Source organism: Pan paniscus, chromosome 22 (genome assembly GCF_029289425.2).
Source record: "Pan paniscus chromosome 22, NHGRI_mPanPan1-v2.0_pri, whole genome shotgun sequence".
Lineage (NCBI taxonomy): Eukaryota > Metazoa > Chordata > Mammalia > Primates > Hominidae > Pan > Pan paniscus.
In genome coordinates, this window is record NC_073271.2 from 41,839,869 (window position 1) to 41,857,877 (window position 18,009).

The following is an 18,009-nucleotide window of genomic DNA, read 5'->3' on the forward strand; positions in this document are numbered from 1 at the left end:
AGCACCATTGTCAGCTTACAAAACCCATCTAGATGCTGCACCCCAGTATTTCCAGTCCCCCCACTAATGTCTTTTATATTATTTTCCCTCCAGCACAGGATGTGGTCTGGGATCAGGTGTTGCACCTGCTTGTTGTGTGTCTGTCATCTCTGTCAATCAGGAACATTTTCCACAGCCTTTCTGTCACTTTCATGACATTGATGTTTTGAAGAACAGTGTCTTTTAATAAGTAGACGTTTCCTCCTTTGGGGCGTGTCCAGGGACTCCTGTGATAGGATTCACTTGGGCACTCTTGGCTGGCGCCTGCCTGCATGGGATTGTGCTTCCTCAGGGCCTCACCTCACCAGGTGCGGAGCAACCCTCTGCCCCCACGTTGGGATGTGAGGTTGCTGACTCAGTGCAGAGCTGTTTGGCTTCTCCCAACTTTGGTTACCACTCACGACTAATAAACCATCTGCAGGAAGCCCCTGGAAGACCATGCGGAAATCCTGCATCTTGTGATGTTTCCCCAGGACTTAGCCGTGGTTGGTTTCTGCCTTGACCCGTCTTTACTGTGATGGCTGTAAGTGGTGCTTGTGCAGCTCCCCATGCAGACTTGGCCACCTGCTGGGAGCAGACCGCCCCCCACCGACCCCTTCTTCCTGGACTCCTGTGTCTTCATTCACTGCTGTCCTAGTGTCTCATTCATCACTGTCCTCGAGGATTTTGTGCTCAAATTCTCCTAGATTTGATCAGTGGGAGCCCACCAGGCCACTTCCCAGCTCCTTCCCTCTTTCGTTCCCACCTCCTTCCCTCTTTCGTTCCCCACCTTCCTTTCTCTTCCTGCTATCCTCTGCCTCATTTAAAGAAACCGTTTCCTAACTTTTCCATATAATGTTTCACACCCATCTTGTACCTAACCTACCCAGCCCTGGAGTCCACCAGATGTTTGAAGGGCTCTAGTTTTTGTAGTGTGAAAATGTTACCAAGGAACAATATCTGGGTACAAGGTAGGCTTATTGCTGTCGAGTGTCTTTGCTTCTAACCCTGTTAGGGGTCAGAGCTGGGAAATACGTGCATGTACACATACACACCTCTGTGTAAGCGTACATGCATGTAAGTATGTGTGTGTGTGTGTATATATATATATGCACATATACATGCATATATGTGCATGTATAAAACAGACAAGTCCCACAATGTCCTTTCTCTCCCTGTTATCCCCACCCCTTGTACGTGACAGTGATGTTCTAAGGTGGTCTCTCACCAGCTCCTGGAGCCACTTCTGCACATCTCTTCCCAGCTCTGTGTTTAGTGACATCATGCGGTAGGTTGGAAATTGCCCACGGTGGGAGGGTTTGCACATGGAAGGAAACTGGCAAACACTACAGGCCGGGTCCTCCCTCCCACCTCAGGAGCTGTTTGTTAAACGTTTGCTGGCATACCTCTAGGCAAACACATTTTTACAATTAGCCCTCCATATGTATGTTTTCTGTTTCTCTTCTTTTTTCTTTCTCACCTAAAATATACTAATGTATCTTGCTACATATGTTCTCTTTTTACTATTTTTACTGTAAACATATATAACATTACATTTGCTATTTAAGCTGTTTTTAAGCGTATAATTCAGTGGCATTTATTACATTCACAGTGCCGTGCCACCATCTACATCTCCCTTTTTGTACTTTGTGTTTTCAATTAAACAGCATCCCTGGAGTCGCTCTGTACCAGGGTGGAGTGATCGTCCTCATTCTTCCTTTTGCTTCCTCTGCTGCCCAGTGCTGCGTCCTCGTCTGGGTTTCATGATGGTGGGATGATGACGTAGTTTACGATATTTTGCAGTTACACCCAGGGCAGTGGTGAATAGCCTTGTGCATTTGTATTTGTGTGTGACTGTATCTCCCAGAAAGGCCTTAGCGGGGTGATTGCTGGGTTCAGTGGCGGTGCTCAGTGCTCCTCCTTCAGTTAGACAGTTGCAAATCACCTTCAAGGGGTGGCCACCGCCCTCCATGACCACCACAGCCACACCATGGGGTCTGTTCTTCAGCTCATGACTTTTTGCTAAAGTGATGCCTGAACAGCGTAGCTCAGTGTGGTTTTAACTTGCATTTCTCTTCTTGTGAGTGAAGTAGAGCACCTTTTCATATGTTTAAGGACATTTTTTATGTCTCTTTTCATGTATTTTGTACATTTTTCTATAGGGTTTTTGGTCTTTTTTGTCCCCTCAATTTAAACATTTATTTATTTATTGGTATCTTAGAGATATTATTTCTTTTCCTGTGGAATATGCTGCAAATATTTTCTTCCATTTAGTATTTCTGTCATATTTTCTCATGTCATTTTGCTATGCCAAAGATTTTTTATTTTTATAGTCAAATTTATCTTTTATCTAGATTTTTAATTCACAATTAGAAAGCCTTTTTCTACACCCAGATTAAAGAGGAAATTACTCATGTTTTATTCTAGTACTTGTGTAGTTTAATTTTTTATTAGTTTATTTTAATGAATTTTTCAATTGTTGATTTTTTTCTATGGGATGTTTATTTTTCTATTTCATTAATCTAAGTTTTTATTTCTTCCTTTTTTTTCCAGTTTATGTTTCTGTTCTTCTTCAAATTTATATTGGATGTTTGCTCATTGATATTCAGCTTTTTAAAAATATAGATAAGCGTTTAAAGTTGTACATTTCCCTCAAAGTACAGCTTGTTGCAGTGCATAGATTTAGATATATAGTATTTTTATTATCCTTAACTTATAAATGTTGTCTTGTTTCTACTGTGACTCCTTTTTTGGCTTATGAGTTATTTAGAAGTATTTCTCAATTCCAAATACACAGAGCTTTAAAAATCATGTAAAAATATACATTTATATTTATATATACATAATTTTAAGTATTTTAGTTTCTAAGTTCACTGCATTGTGGACCAGGTGATCTCTGTGTTTGCAGTCAAAGGGCGGCTCACACATGGTCAAGTATTATAAATGTCCTGTGTATCTGACAATGGAATCTATTCCACAATTTTGAGTATACGCTTTCTGTATATGGCCATTAAGTGAAGCTTAATAATCTTGTCTTTTCTGTCCTCATAGATATTTTTATCTGTGGCATCCTCTTGTAATCTCAGCATTTTGGGAGGCTGAAGATGAGAGGGTTGCTTGAGGCCAGGAGTTCGAGACAAACCTAGGCAACATAGCAACCCTGTCTCTCCAAAAAAAAAAAAAAAAAAAATTAGCTGAGCATGGTGGTGTGCACCTGTAGTCCTAGCTACTCAAGAGGATCCTTGAGCCCAGGAGGTTGAGGCTGTAGTGAGTTATGATTGTACCACTGCATGACAGCCTGGGTGACAGAGCAAGACCCCGTCTCCAAAAAAAAAAAAAAAAAAAAAAGATGTTTCTCCAACTGATACATCAGTCACTATGACAGTTGTGTTCAAATATGCTGGTATGATTGGATTAATAGATTTGCCTGTTTTCTTATATTTCTGTTCATTTCTGCTCTTAGGTCTACGTAAGTTTAGAATTATTATAGTATCTTGCTAATAAATTGAACCTTTTAATCTTTAAGTAATGTAGTCTATCCTGATAATGCTTTTTGCTTTAAAGCAAATTTTGTCTGATGTATTTGTCTAGTATATATTTTTCTTTCCCCTTTTTTCAGTATCTCTGTATCCGAGTGTTTTAGTGAATCTTTTAAAATGGGATGTAATGGATTTTTGTTTTATCCTCCCTGACAATCTTTGCCTTTTAAAGACTAGAACATTTACTTTACTTTCATTTATTTTAATTACTTATAATTTGGACTCCATTCTACCATCTTATTTTGGACTTTCTATTTAGCTCAACTTTCTTATTTTTTCTTCCTTCCCTTCTTTTGATTGACAGATGACTGTTTTACTCATTAGTTTTCTCCTTCACTATGTAATTTCGGTTTCTCTTATTTTTGTGTTTGTCTTATATGTATGCTTAATTTATCAAGGTCCAGAATTAATTAGTACTCTGTCCACATTCCAGAGAATGAAGGAGTCTCACAGTGCTCACCTCTGATTATTCTCTCCTGACTTGAATGGCATTTTCATTCTCAACTGTTGTATTTTTAATATTGTGCAGCTTTCTCCATCATTTTATACACTGGTGCCTGTTTAGATTTACTCATATCTCACCACATTCATTACTATTTGTTTCCACTTTTACCACAGATAATGCCTCTTCTAAAATGCATCGTGGTGAGAATGTGGGTAAAAAACTATTTTTAACTGAAACTTTCTACCTTCTTTTTTTCAAAACCTGTATTTTATTTTTAATTTTTAATAGGTAAAATGTATTTTACTTATTAGGTCATTCTGAAATTGTTTTACCCAAGACTGCTTTCCAAAATTAAATTTTAATGGAAAAATATTGGCATGTGGCATAGAAAAAGCTTGGACTACAAGTTTAGGAGTAGTGATGAGTCTTTGTTCAACCTGTATATAATATTATAATGAAAATAGTTATGATAAGAATAGTTCAAGTACCCAGTAAAAAATTAATGCTGAAAAAACAAGAAAACTTTTGAATTATGTCCTGGAAATCTAAGGTATTGACGTATTTGTTGTATCTTTGCCAGTACAGTTTTTTTGATTTTGGTGATTAATCTCAGTGGCTCGTTTCTTTTGCTTCGGTTGTTTAAATTAGGACTGCTAACCTACCCAAATCTGCTGGTGTGTCTATTTGTGACTACCAGAAATTATCTCAGGTTTTCAGCAGCATTTAAAAAATATTCCCTGTTGATATAGCTAGAAAACAGCTAGAAAATATTCGTGAGTTTTAAATTTAGCATGACACCTTGTATCTTCTCACAGCCACATAAAGACTTAAATGCTAATTGCCTGTGTATCCCACATTAGAGTTTAGTAGAGAGGTTGAAAATCTAGTAACAGAGAAACTAATACTAGCTCCTGCTCCTCTGGGTTGAAATTCTGGGTAGAAGATTATTTTCTTAGAGCATGGAAGAGATTTTATTCTACTGTCTTTGGCTTCCATTGCTATTGAGAAGCCATCTTTCAATTTAAATAATACTCAGTTCAAGGAATTTTGGTTACTTTTAAGATTTTCCCTATGTCTTTGGTGTTTTACAATTTTACTATGATGTATTTAGGTGTAGATTTCTTGTATTTATCTTGCTTGGGATTGTTCTTGGTATCTTTTTTAACATCAAGTATATTGAGATATAATTTATATAGTATAAAATTCACCCTTTTAAGGATACAGTTTTATGAGTTTCAACAAATTTATGCAGATATTAGCTATCAACACAATCATATTATAAATAGAATATTTTCACCAGCTCAAAGTTCCCTCATGACCCTTCTGAAGCCCCTGACAATCGCTGATCTGTTTAACTGCAGCTCTGCCTTTCTCAGAATGTGGAATCATGCAGCATGTGACATTTTGACTCTGCTTTATCCCTTGACCATGATACTTCTGAGATGCATTCATGTTGTTGCTGAGTAATTTTTGATAAATATGCCACAATTTGTACATCCATTCACCTATTGATAGAAATTTGGAGATTTACAGTTTTAGAGATTATGAATAAATCTGCTATAAACTTTCTTGTACCGGTCTTTATGTGGATGTATGTTTTCATTTTTCATAGGTAAATACCTAGGAGTGGGCTTTTCTAGATCACATGGTAAGTGTGTGTTTAATTTTGTAAGAAACTCCCAACGAACGCATTGTCCCAAGTTGCTGCACCAGTCAGTGTACATTCCCACAAGCAGTGCATGAGAGTTCCTGTTGCTTGTGAAATAAATGGTCAGCATTCAGTGTTGTCAGCTTTTAAAATTTTCTCCTTTCTAGTGGGCATGTAATGGTATCACATTATAGTTTTAATTTGCATTTTCCTGGTGACATGAGATACGGAACCTTCCTCCCATGCTTGTTTCCCATCTGTATGTCTTCTGTGGCAAAGTGTCTGTTCATACATTTTGCCCATTAAAATTAAAACATTTTATATTGTTTGTTTTCTTATTGTTGATTTGTGAGGGTTTGTTATATGCTATGAATACCAGTCATTTATCAGATATGTATTTTTCAAATGTTTTCTCCTAAAGTATGCCTTGAATTTTTATTTTCTTAATGTCTTTAAAGAAACGGAATTGTTTAATCTCGGTAAAGTAAAATTTGTCATTTTTTGTCTTTTATGGTTTGTATTTCCTGTGTCCTAAGAATTCTGCACATTCCCAAGGTCACAAAGATTATCTCCTGTTTTCTCCTAGAAATTATATAGTTTTAGGTCTTTAAATTAGGTCTCTGATCTATTCCCCATCCCCCATCCATTTTGAGCCACTTTAAAAATATATATAGTGCAAGATTAGAGTTGAGGTTCACTTTCCCCCAGGGATGTACATTTCTTTGAGCATTGTTTGTTCAGAGATCTGTTATCTTCTTCACTGGTCATCTTTGCTCTTTCACCAGACAGCCATCTGTGCTGGCATCTGTCTGGACTCTGTATTCCAGTCCACTGCACTCCATTCCTGTCTTCTCACTGGCACCAAAGTGTTCTGTTTACTGTAGCTTTATAATAAGTCTTGAAATCAGGTACAGTGAGTCCTCTAATGTAGGTCTTTTTCAAAATTGTTTTTCCTATAAAGTCCTTTGCTTTGATTCTAAAATACAAATTTTAGAATCAGCTGTCAATTTCTACAAAAAAAGACCACTGAGATTTTGATTGAGATAGTGTTGGATCTGCAGAACAATTTGGGGAGAATATGCATGTTTTTAAAACTTTTATTTCCATTTTATCTTGTTTGTATTAAGATATAATTCACACACCATAGACGTCAGTGGTTTTTAGTATATTCGCTAGCGTGTACAGCCATTATCACTATCACCACCCGTAAAACAACCCCAGGAGCAGTCACTCCCCACTCCTTCTTCCTCCTTTCTGTTCCTATGGATTTGCCTACTCTGAAGTTTTGTATTAATGGAATCATACAACATGTGGCTGTTGGTGTCAGATTTCTTTCACTCAGCATATTTTCAAAGTTTATGCATGTTATGGTATGTATTAGTACTTTATTCCTTTTTATGGCTGAATAATATTCCATTGTATGGATGGACCACATTTTGTTTATCCATTATAGTTGACGGGTATTTAGTTCGTTTACACTTTTTGGGTATTTAGTTTGTTTACACTTTTTGGCTATTATGAATAATGCTTCTACAAACATTCCTGTACAAGTTTTTTACATGGACATATATTTTAACTTAGCTTGAGTTTATATGTAGAAGTAGAAGTGTAGTGTCATATCTTAACTCTGTGTTTACCTTTTTGAGAAGATGCCAAGTGGTTTTTCACAGATGCTGTACCATTCGACATTCCCACCCACGTGTGTGAGCGTTCCGGTTTCCACACATCCTTGTCAACACCCATCTTCTATTTCTTTATGGTACAGCTATCCAAGTAGGCCTGAAGTAGTATCGCGCTGTGGTATTGATTAGCATTTCCCAAGTCACTAGTGATGTGGAACATCTTTTCTTGTGCTTATTGGCCATTTGTATATCTTCTTTGGAAAAATGTCTATTCAAGTTTTTTGCCTACTTTTAAATTGTTTGTTCTTTATTGTTGAGTTGTAGGTTTTTTAAATATATATATTCTGGATACTAGACACTTTCAGAGATAAGATTGCTATCAGTTTTCTTTCATTTAGTAGGTTGTCTTTTCATTTTCTTGGTAGTACCTTTTGAAATTAAAAAGTTTTTAATTTCAGTGAAGTTCACTTTACCTATTTTTTCTTTGGTTGTGTGCAGTTAAGTCATAGCTAAGAAACTACTGGCTAATCCGAGGTTATGGAGATGTACACTGGTGTTTTCCTCTAAGAAGTTTGTAGTCTTAGCTCTTACATTTAGGTCTTTGGCCCATTTTCAATTAATTTTTGTCTGTGGTGTGAAGTGGGGGTCCAGAGTCATTCTTTTGCATGGGGATATTCAGTTGTCACAGCACTCCATATTTAAAAAGACGATTATTTTCCTATGGAATGGTCTTAGTATTCTAGTCAGAAATCATTTCACCATAGATGGGAGGGTTTATTTCTGGATTCTCAATTCTAACCCATTGGTCTATATATATTCTTTTTCTTTTTTTTGAGACAGAGTCTCACTCTGTAGCCCAAGCTGAGGTACAGTGGCGCGATCTTGCTCACTGCAACCTCCACCTCCAGGGCTCAAGTGATTCTTGTGCCTCTCAGCCTCCCGAGTAGCTGGGATTACAGGCATGCACCACCATGCCCAGCTAATTTTTTGTATTTTAGTAGAGACGGGGTTTCACCATGTTGCCCAGGGTGGTCTCGAACTCGTGAGCTCAGGCAATCTGCCTGCCTTGGCCTCCCAAAGTGGCGTGAGCCACCGTGCCTGGCCAGTCTATGTATATTCTTAAGTCAGTACTATTTTTTGGATCCTGGAGATTTGTAGGTTTTGAAATTGACAAGGGTGAGTCTTCTAACTTAGTTCTTCTTTTCCGAAATTTTGACTATTTTTTTTTGTCATTGTTGCATTCCATGTGAATTTTAGGATCAGCTTGCCATTTCAATAAATAATGGCAGATCTGACAGTGATTGCCTTGAATCTGTAGATACATTTGGGGAGTATTGCCATGACAACAATATGAAGTCTTTCAGTCAGGAACATGAGATGGCTTTGTGTTTATTTAGCCCCTCTGTGATTTCTTTCAACATGTTTGATAGTTTTCACAGTGCAAGTCTTGCATTTTTGTTAAACTTATTCTAAGTATTTTTTGCTTTTCCATGCTATTATAAATGTAATTGTTTTCTTAATTTTATTTTGGGTTTTTCTTGGCTAGTGTATATAATAAATATAACTCATTTTTATATATTGATCTCGTATCTTGCAATCTTACTAAACTTGTTTTGTAGCTCTAATTATTTTTTTACAGTTTCTAACCCACAGGCTCTTTATTTCTTTTACTTCTCTTAGGGTACTTACTGGGATCCCCAGTGGGATGTTGATTAGAGATGGTGAGAATGGACATCTTTGTCTTGTTTCTGCTCTTGGGGGAAGCATCTGGTTTCTCACCTTAAGTATGATGATAGCTTTTTATCAGGTTAAGGAATTTGCTGAAAATTTTTTTCATGAATGCTAGTTGAATTTTGTCACATATTTTATCTACATCAATTAAAATAATGTATGGTTTTTCATTTTTAATCTATATAATGGCAAATTACTTTGATTTTTGATTGTTGAGCGAAGGTTTCCAAGTTAAATCCTACTAAGTTATGATGTGTTACAGTAAAGGGATTTTGTTAAGAATTTGTGCATCTATATTCATGGGGGATTTGGGTTTGTAGTGTTCTTTCCTTGAAGTGGCTTTGTATAGGTTTGCTGTTAAGATAAATTTGACCTCATAAAATGATTTGGGAAGGATTTCCTCCTTTTCTGTTTTCAGGAGTTTGTGTGAAGTCATGTTTTATCTTTCTTAAATTGTTTATTAGAATTTGCCATTAAAGCAATTTGGGCCTGGAGTTTCTTGTTGTTGTTGTTGGAGAGTTTTTAAACTGTGAATTCAGTTTCTTTAATTGTTATAAGATTTTTTTCTGTGTGGATCTGAGTTTTTGTTTGATATCATCCGGAACAGCTTCCACTAACATTCCATGTTTTTTATCTTGTCAAATATCACCTCTGCCACATTATTTTTCTCTTCTTTGGAAACCTCAGTTACATTATATCAGACGTTCTTACTCTGTACTTCTCATCATTTCTTTTCATATTCACCTTCCTTCTCTGGTTTTTACTGTAATCCACGGTAGACAGACAGAACACAGCCCAGAGGGACAAAGAGATATAAACTATTCAAGAGAAGATTTCAGACATGGAGAGACATGGACAAGTTATAACATATAATTCACTGGTTTTCCAGAAAGAGAAGGGGGGACAATGGAGTAAAAGTAACATTTGGAATAATGGTTAACAGTTTTCTAGGGTGCGTGAAAGCCACCAATCTACAGTTTCAAAAACTCTAACAAATACCAGCCTGGTGAAATGAAGTCTATATTTAGATATATCATGGTGAAACTCTGGAACACCAAAGACAAGTACAAGATCTTAACAGAGAGAAAAGACATTGCCTTCAAAGAAGCAACATTAAGGCTGACATGGCTTCTTACTGGCACCAGTGGAAAGGAGAAGATAGCTGGATAATATCTAACGTGCTGAGAGAAAAGAACTGACATTCTATTAGGTTGGTGCAAAAGTAATTGCAGTTTTTGCCATTAACCTGCAATTACTTTTGCACTAACTGATATACTTAATGTATCTTTCAGGAATTACAGAAAAATAAATACATTTTTATACAAACACAAGTGGAGATAATTTGATACCTATAGGACTTTATTAAAAGTATTTCCGGTTTTTCTAGAGACAGGGTCTCACCACGTTGCCCAGGCTGGAGTGCAGTGGCTACTCATAGGCATGATCACAGTGCACCACAGCCTCAAACTCCTGGGCTCAGTCCACTCTCCTGCCTCAGCCTCCTGAGCACCTGGACTACAGGCATGCACCACTATGCCTGGCTACTAAAAGCATTTCTAAAGGACCTGTTTCAGGAGGAGAGAAGGTTGTCTTCTATGGAAAGTCCGAGCTCTAAGAAGGCATTATAAACAAAGTTGTATGCATGTGAGTGAATTGAACAGGCTTGAGGCAGATGTCTCCTGGGCTAAACCACAAATGGTAGAACTAAAATAATTGACTCCAAGGTCATGTCAGCAGGAAGGGAATGGAATTAAAGAGTTTTAAGGTCCTGGGATTGCGTGGGTAGAGTGTGGGGACATTAGGCTTTGATAAGTTATGTAATTAAGTTTAGAGTAAAAAGAAAAAAATGTATAATGGGGAGAAAAATCCAAAAGAAGGCAAAAGAGGATACTTGAACACAGAAAGATGAGAAAAGTAGAAAACACAACATAAAATAGTAAATAAATCCAGATATATTGGAAATGTCTAAAATATTGATGGGCTAGATGATTTAAAAGTTCCATTGAGGCCGGGCGCAGTGGCTCATGCCTGTAATCCCAGCACTTTGGGAGGCTGAGGTGGGGCGGATCACTTGCAGTCAGGAGTTCGAGACCAGCCTGGCCAACATGGTGAAACCCCGTCTCTACTAAAAACATAAAAATTAGCCTGGCATGGTGGCGGGTGCCTGTAATCCCAGTTACTTGGGACGCTGAGGCAGGAGAATCGCTTGAACCTGGGAGGCGGAGGTTTCCGTGAGCCAAGATTGCGCCATTGCACTCCAGAGAGCGAGACTCCATCTCAAAAAAAAAAAAAAAAAAAAGTTCCGTGGGAAGAGCTGCTCCTCAGAACTCCACTGTCTTTTAGCACAGTGTTGCCACGTGGAGCCTTTCAGGGCTCTCTCCTCAGCCTTGGATTTTCTGAACTTAAGCAGGACATTGTTCCTTGGGTCCTTTCACTCTGAAGACTTATTTCTTCAGCCCGGGGAATTCTATTCTGTCGCCTTTTTGAATGCTGTTTTCTTTCTGTCCGCTCCATGGTCATTCCTTCTGGACCTCTTTGGATCTTTGTTACCGTCTCTTTTTCCCGTCACCTGCATTCTGGAGAGTGCCTTGGCTTCATCTTCTCACTGTCTCTTTGCTCGCAAGCTGTGTCCATTTTACTCCTAGGTTCACATATTAGGTTTTTATTTTGACAACATTTTTCCTTCTCAGGGTGTCCACTTGCCTCTCTTGCCTGGACAGAGCATGTGACGGTCACCTTGGACGTGTAAACTAGCGCTTGCCACTTGCTTTGTATGTTCTCAGATGACCGTCCCTCCTTCCAGTCTGGCGTCTCTCTTTCATCACATTGGCTTTCCTCAAATACTGTTTCTTTGTTACTCAGTGAGGTTTGTGTTTCCAGAATGCCTCTTGGCCTTTCTGTGGGTGTGGTTGGTCTCTGGTGAGGACAGTAGGTGAGCCGCGGGATGCTTGTCCTGTGGACGTGAGTGTCCTGGGCCTTGAGGATGCAGTGACTGCCTGAGGTGCTGGCCCTCCCTTCCCCTCTCTGCCAGCCTTGACCTGGAGCAGACACCACCACTGCTACCGCAACCAGGGAGGATGTCGGAAGGCCCAGCTGCCCAGCGCAGCTCCCGTTATCCTGATGGCATCTTGTAACTGGTCTCTCTCTTGTGCAACTCTTCCGTGGAATGCACTGTCATTCCTGACACAGGCTCGTGCATTGTGTATTCTGTTTTCTTTGCAATTGTTTCTCCATCAATTTCATCTGCCTCCTTTCTTTATTTTCTATTGCTGTGTAACCAATGCAAAACTGAGTGGGTTAAAACAACAAATATGTATTATCTAAGAGATTTTATGAGTCCAGAATTCAGGGGTACCTTTCACGGGTGGGTCTGGCTTGGGGTCTCTTTTGAGGCTGCACATCAGCTGGACAGCCCACTTCCAGGGTGCTCTCACAGGGCAAGGGCAGGAGGCCTCAGCCCAGCACCTTGCGGCCTCCCCACAGGGCTGCGTGCGTGTCTGTGGGATTGCCATTCACTTTTCCTGAGCAGGCGATTGGAGAGAGAGAGAGAGAGCAAGGAGGGGTCACGGGGCCTGCATGTCCCAGTCTCGGGTGTTACACCCTGTCCCTTCTGCCACACTATGTTCTTTCCATGTGCGTTACCAAGTCAGTCCTGTCTTAAGGGAGGGTAATTGTGCTTCACCTTTTTCCTTTTCTTTTTTTTTTTTTTTTTTTTTTTTTTTTGAGACAGAGTCTCACTCTGTCACCCAGGCTGGAGTGCAGTGGCATGATCTTGGCTCAACCTTGCAACTTCTGCCTCCTGGGTTTGGGTGATTCTCCTGAGTAGCTGGGATTACAGGTGCCCACCAGCACACCCGGCTAACTTTTTTGTATTTTATTATTTTTAGTAGAGGCAGGGTTTCTCAGTGTTGGCCAGGCCGGTCTCGAACTCCTGACCTCAAGTGATCTACCTGCCCCAGCCTCCCAAACTGCCAGGATTACAGGCGTGAGCCACCACGCCCGGCCTGTGCTCTGCCTTTTTAAGAGAGATGTATCCAACAATCTGTGGGCATTTTCTCAAACCACCTCACTCTCATTGAGGACTTCTCGGATTTTCCACGTTCGCCTTGTAGGTAAGGCCAGCAGCAACCCTTCCAGGGGGTCATGTGAGCCGTGGCTTTTCTGTCTCATCACTTTTGTGGTTACTTTCATTGCCTTTTCTTTTAGGATAGGTTTTCTCTAGGTAATTTAACCTAAAGGGACAGTACGTATCCACATCTTCCTTGCTGCTTGCTTAGGATTGAGGTTGACACATACCTCTTAGAAGGCCGGACGTTTGGTCACCGGAGCAGCAGTGCTCGGCGACTCTCCGGAGGTGCCCCCTCTGGCTTTCCGCTCGGTCAGCTGAGCCACACAAGCAGCAGTGGCGCTGCCCCTACATGGGGCATGCTTTGCAGGGCTGAGGTTTTGCAGTTCCCACCATTGAGGGCTGTAACATTTCTCTATTTCTGGCTTAGAATGTGTGTAGGATGATAATTATTTATTCAGCATTCATTCCGCTCACGCTGTGCTCCGACCGCACACCAGGCTCTGCGTGCGGTGCTGGCACAGTCTCAGGACTCCGCTTCTCAGCTGTAGGGCTCAGGGTGCAGTGGAGAAGGCGCGAAGGGGCTGCCCGCGGATGGATTTGTTCCCTTGGCCTTTCATTGTTGCTCCTCTCACTCTGTTCTCCTAAACTCGGCTTAGAGGAGCATCCTCAGGAGAAACAGGAAGAGGCAAAGTTCACTGCAAAGTTCTTTTGGGTTGAACGCCTGTAGGATAAGAATAGCAGAGGGCACCCCCAGATGAGATGCGGCCGTGGTCCAGCATCAGGATCGTCTGCCTGCACCCACCAGTGTGGTCCGGGAGCAGGGAGGTGGCAGAGCCAGGGCCGCGCCCTCCCCGCGGGTCTCCCGTGCTGCTCCCTGGCGGTTGGTTTCATCAGTGCCCTGGCGAGTGTCGCTGGTTGCACGTGGGCACTGCCCACACAGAGCGAATTCTCAGGCAGGCCCCCTTCCTCTCTCTCCCCGGAGGCTGCTTCATGGCACTCCCTCCGTTTGCCCTTGGCCGTGGGAACCTCTAGGTTGATCACTGGGTCATTTGATCTGCTTTTAGTTAGCCTTGATTTTTGTCTGCATTAAACAATTAAATGAGCTTCTAATAATACAGTGTTTTGAATGTCATACATGGCTTTTCCTGTTGAAACATCTGCAGAAAAAAAATAGCTTTATTATTTGTGAGTGAAGCTGTCTAGCTCCTCCCTTTTGTTCTTAGTGAGATAATTGCTTTTGTAATACAAAGTTTCTCATTCTTTTTTTTTTCTTTTTGTTTTTGAGATGAAGTTTTGCTCTTGTTGCCTGGGCTGGAGTGCAATGGCGCAATCTCGGCTCACCGCAACCTCCGCCTCCTGGGTTCAAGCGATTCTCCTGCCTCAGCCTCCCGAGTAGCTGGGATTACAGGCATGCGCCACCACGCCCAGCTAATTATGTATTTTTAGTAGAAATGGGGTTTCTCCATGTTGGCCAGGCTGGTCTCGAACTCCCGACCTCAGGCAGTCTACCCGCCTCGGCCTCCCAAAGTGCTGGGATTACAGGCGTGAGCCACCGTGGCCGGCCAGTAATACAAAGTTTCTTGAATTCAACAATTGTGCTATAGCAAAACAAGCTGGCTGTGTATTAGTTAACCCGCCAAGTGAGGGGTGCTGCATGTTCTGACCACTTCCGTTAACCCTGCTGCCCACCATGGAGCCTCTCTCAGAAACTTCAGCTGCAGGCTGAAGGCAGGGGGCTTGCAGAGAAGCTTTTGCTGCAGTTTTCTGGACGGTGGGCAGGCAGCTGTGCTTAGGAGTACACCTGGGGTACATGGAGTCAGCCAGCTCAAGAGTGTTTTCAAGCTTTTAATTTAAAACAAATCACAGAATGTAAAAAATAGCTTTATAATGTTAGTTTTCCATTTACCACATTCTAGCAAGGGAAAGAGTGGTGCCATCGTCTGTGTGCTTGCTAAGTGATAATTATAAGTGTGGAGACAGATGTGCGCTTCCTGGGAACGGGCGGGGGCTATGCCGGAGAAGCTTTGCTCTTGGAAGGGAGGAGGTCTGGGAGTTTGGCTGCAGAGCCTTGGAGCTGGACAGAAAGGATCAGTGGTCGAGGCCCCGGGTGGGCCATGCGGCCTGGGCCAGCCTGTGGCGAGACGTGGACTTGCTGCTGTCCATGTGTGAGTACAGCCCATAGAATGGACACCTGCTGGTGTGTGTGCAGAGGGCATGGGTGTGCCTGAAACAGCATGGTGCAGGGTCAGTGGGCAGCTGCTGAGTTGGGGATGGTGCCCTTTAGGGGAAGGTGGGGGTAGACAGAGAGGCATGAGCAGATATCCCTGTGGACTTGGGTGACTGGGCACCAGGGTGACCCTCCAGGGGTGCCAGGATATCTGTGCTGAGAGGAGAGGGTGGCCAGGCTGGGGCCTGGGAAACCCTTCCCACAGCACCATCTGCATCATCAGGTTGGGGCGGGCATTGGCCAGATGAAAACAGGTGAGGTAATCAGATTTTTTGTTTCATAAAAATTATGGTCCTGAAATGAAGTTGGTAGAAACAACAAGTTAAATAGGAGGACAGCTCAAATAGAGAAAACCCCTCAGTCACACCAAGTCAGCAGCTACAGTGAGGAGCTGCGAATGTGCTCTCCCGGCGGGCTGGGCCCGCCAGACCCCAGGGTGCACGCTGCCCCTCCCCGTGGGGCTCCTGGGACTGGTGAGGGCACCGAGGACAGTGCCATGCTGGTCCTGGGAGGGTTTGCCAGCGCGGCTCTTCCATTGTCTGCCTTCCTGAGGGGTCGGGGGCTTGTCTCCTGGCTCCTGCCTCCTGGATGGTCCCTAGGAGGCCCCTCATGTCCAGACATCGGCTTCAGTTCAGGGCTATGGGGGCTTCCACAGGGACGACTGTTCTCTGGAGTAACTGTGGATGATGCTGATAAGAAAATACAGAAGCAAGTCATTCCTCCTGAATAAGCACTGGCGATGCGCTTCCTTCATGTTCCTGAGAACGGGGAAGGCTCAAATTTTGTTCAGTCTCATAATTGTGCTGAAAAATAATGTATTCAAGTGGACGCCTTCAGAAGTCTCCCGGAGCCTGGAAGGATGAGTGCAGTAACGTTAATGGTCAGTGATGTTGGATGTGGGCTACTGTGCCTTTTAAATGTGGAAATGTTGGCACAGTTAAAGCAGCATTTTCTCCCATGGTCTTGTCTCCTGTGAGACTGACGTGGGTCCGTACAACATCGTCATCCACGGCTTCACAGTCCCAGGCTGAGGATGTAGGGAGCAGCGGCATTGACCAGCCATCCTTAGTGAGGCGCCTGCCCTGCAGACTGGCCGCTGGAGTGGCTGGCCACGCTTTGATGTGTTGCTGTGCCTCACATGACTTTCTCCTCCTCAGATACCACCAGCGATGGACCGGATTGTGCCCCCAAGGTCACGTGTTGAAGCCCAAACCCCTAGTGTGACTGCTTTTGGAGTTGGGGCCCTTGGGAGGTGATTAAGGTTACTGAGGTCATAAGGGTGGGCCTGAATTTGACAGGACTATGGCCTTGTAAGAGGAGGAAGGGATGCCAGAGCTGTCTCTCTCTCTGCACCCATGTGAGGACACAGCAGGGAGGCAGCCATCTGCAAAACCGAGGAAGAGCACCGGCACCAGATTCCAACCCAGCCAGCACCCTGATCTCCATTTCCAGCTTCCGTGGAAGCCCCCAGTCTGTGGTGTTCTGTTATGGCAGCTGAGCACATGAAAGCACTTTTTACCTGACGGTTACACTTTTGGGAAAGCAGCCTGCAGTTGGCCTGTGTGAGCACAGGCCCCAGCAGATGCCCACAGATGTCCCCGTCACTCATTGGTCATTGAAAAGACTGGAGGGAAGAGGCCGATTTCCTCTCGACAGGAAAGGTGTGTAGCTGCCAGGACTCTGCCTATCCTGAGAGTCTCCTTTCTCCCTTAGGGTTTCATAGCCAGTTAACTTGTGCATTATTTAGAGCTTTTTCTTTCTTTCTTTAAAAAAAGAAAAAACCAAATGAGAAAGCCAACACAATCAACAACAACAACAAGTGGTATCATTACAGTGTGTCAGACACTGACTAGAAACATGTCCACTTTCACACACACACTCACTCACTAACACAGTACTCAGTTTTGACCCTGACAGCAGCTCTGTGAGGGGTCACTCCCCTCCCCCCTTTTAATTGAGGCATAATTCACATAACATAAACTGTGCCGTTTTCAAGTGTATAAGTCAGTGGCATTGAGCACAGTCTTCATGCTATGCAGCCACCACGTCTGCCTACTTCCAGAACATTCTCACCCCCCCAAAGTAAAGCCCTGTGCCCGTTAAGCAGTCCCTCCCAATCCCCCCTTTCCCCAGCCCCTGGCAGCCACTAGTCTAATTTCTGTCTACAGATTTGCCCATGCTGGGTATTTAATATAAATGGAACCACACAGCGTCTGGCTTCTTTCACTTGCATCCTGTTTTTGAGGTTTATCTGCATCGTCGTAGCATGTGTCAGAATTTCATTCCTTTTTATGGCTGAATCATGTTCCGTTGTATGAATATACCACATCCACTTATTGATTAGTGACATTGGTTTTTTTCCTGCTTTTCGGCTATTATGAATAGTACCACCATGAACATTCTTTTACAAGTTTTTGTTTGACACCCTTTTCAGTTCCTTAGGAGTGGACCTGGGGGACACATAGAGACTCTGTGTTAACTGACTGAGGAACCACCAGACTGTTTTCCACAGCAGCCGCACTGCACTGTTTTGCCTTCTTGAGGTGGCACTTTTTTATCCCCATTTTAAGAAATGGGGCATGGGGAGGTAAAAGGACTTGCTCAGGATAGGACAGCCTTTCGTGGTGAGGCAGCTCTGTCCTGGCCAGTCGGGAGGCCATGGCAGGGTCCCTGCTCCTGCTCCGGTGCTCATGTCAGGCCCCAGGCCCCT

General features: G+C 42.6%; 1 protein-coding gene across 49 annotated transcripts in view; it reads left to right on the forward strand.

Moving 5' to 3' along the window:
• The window catches only part of PCBP3 (poly(rC) binding protein 3), a 310,671-nt gene that overhangs the window by 111,614 nt on the left and 181,048 nt on the right, over positions 1 to 18,009 (forward strand). For 22 of the 49 annotated variants that reach the window (XM_034948107.2, XM_055105321.2, XM_034948106.4 and 19 more), the window contains one exon: positions 5,615 to 5,650. The exons of the other annotated variants lie outside the window; for them this stretch is intronic. The gene's annotated coding sequence lies outside the window, so the exon portion shown is untranslated. The remainder of the gene's footprint in view (positions 1 to 5,614; positions 5,651 to 18,009) is intronic. 49 annotated transcript variants of the gene reach the window in all.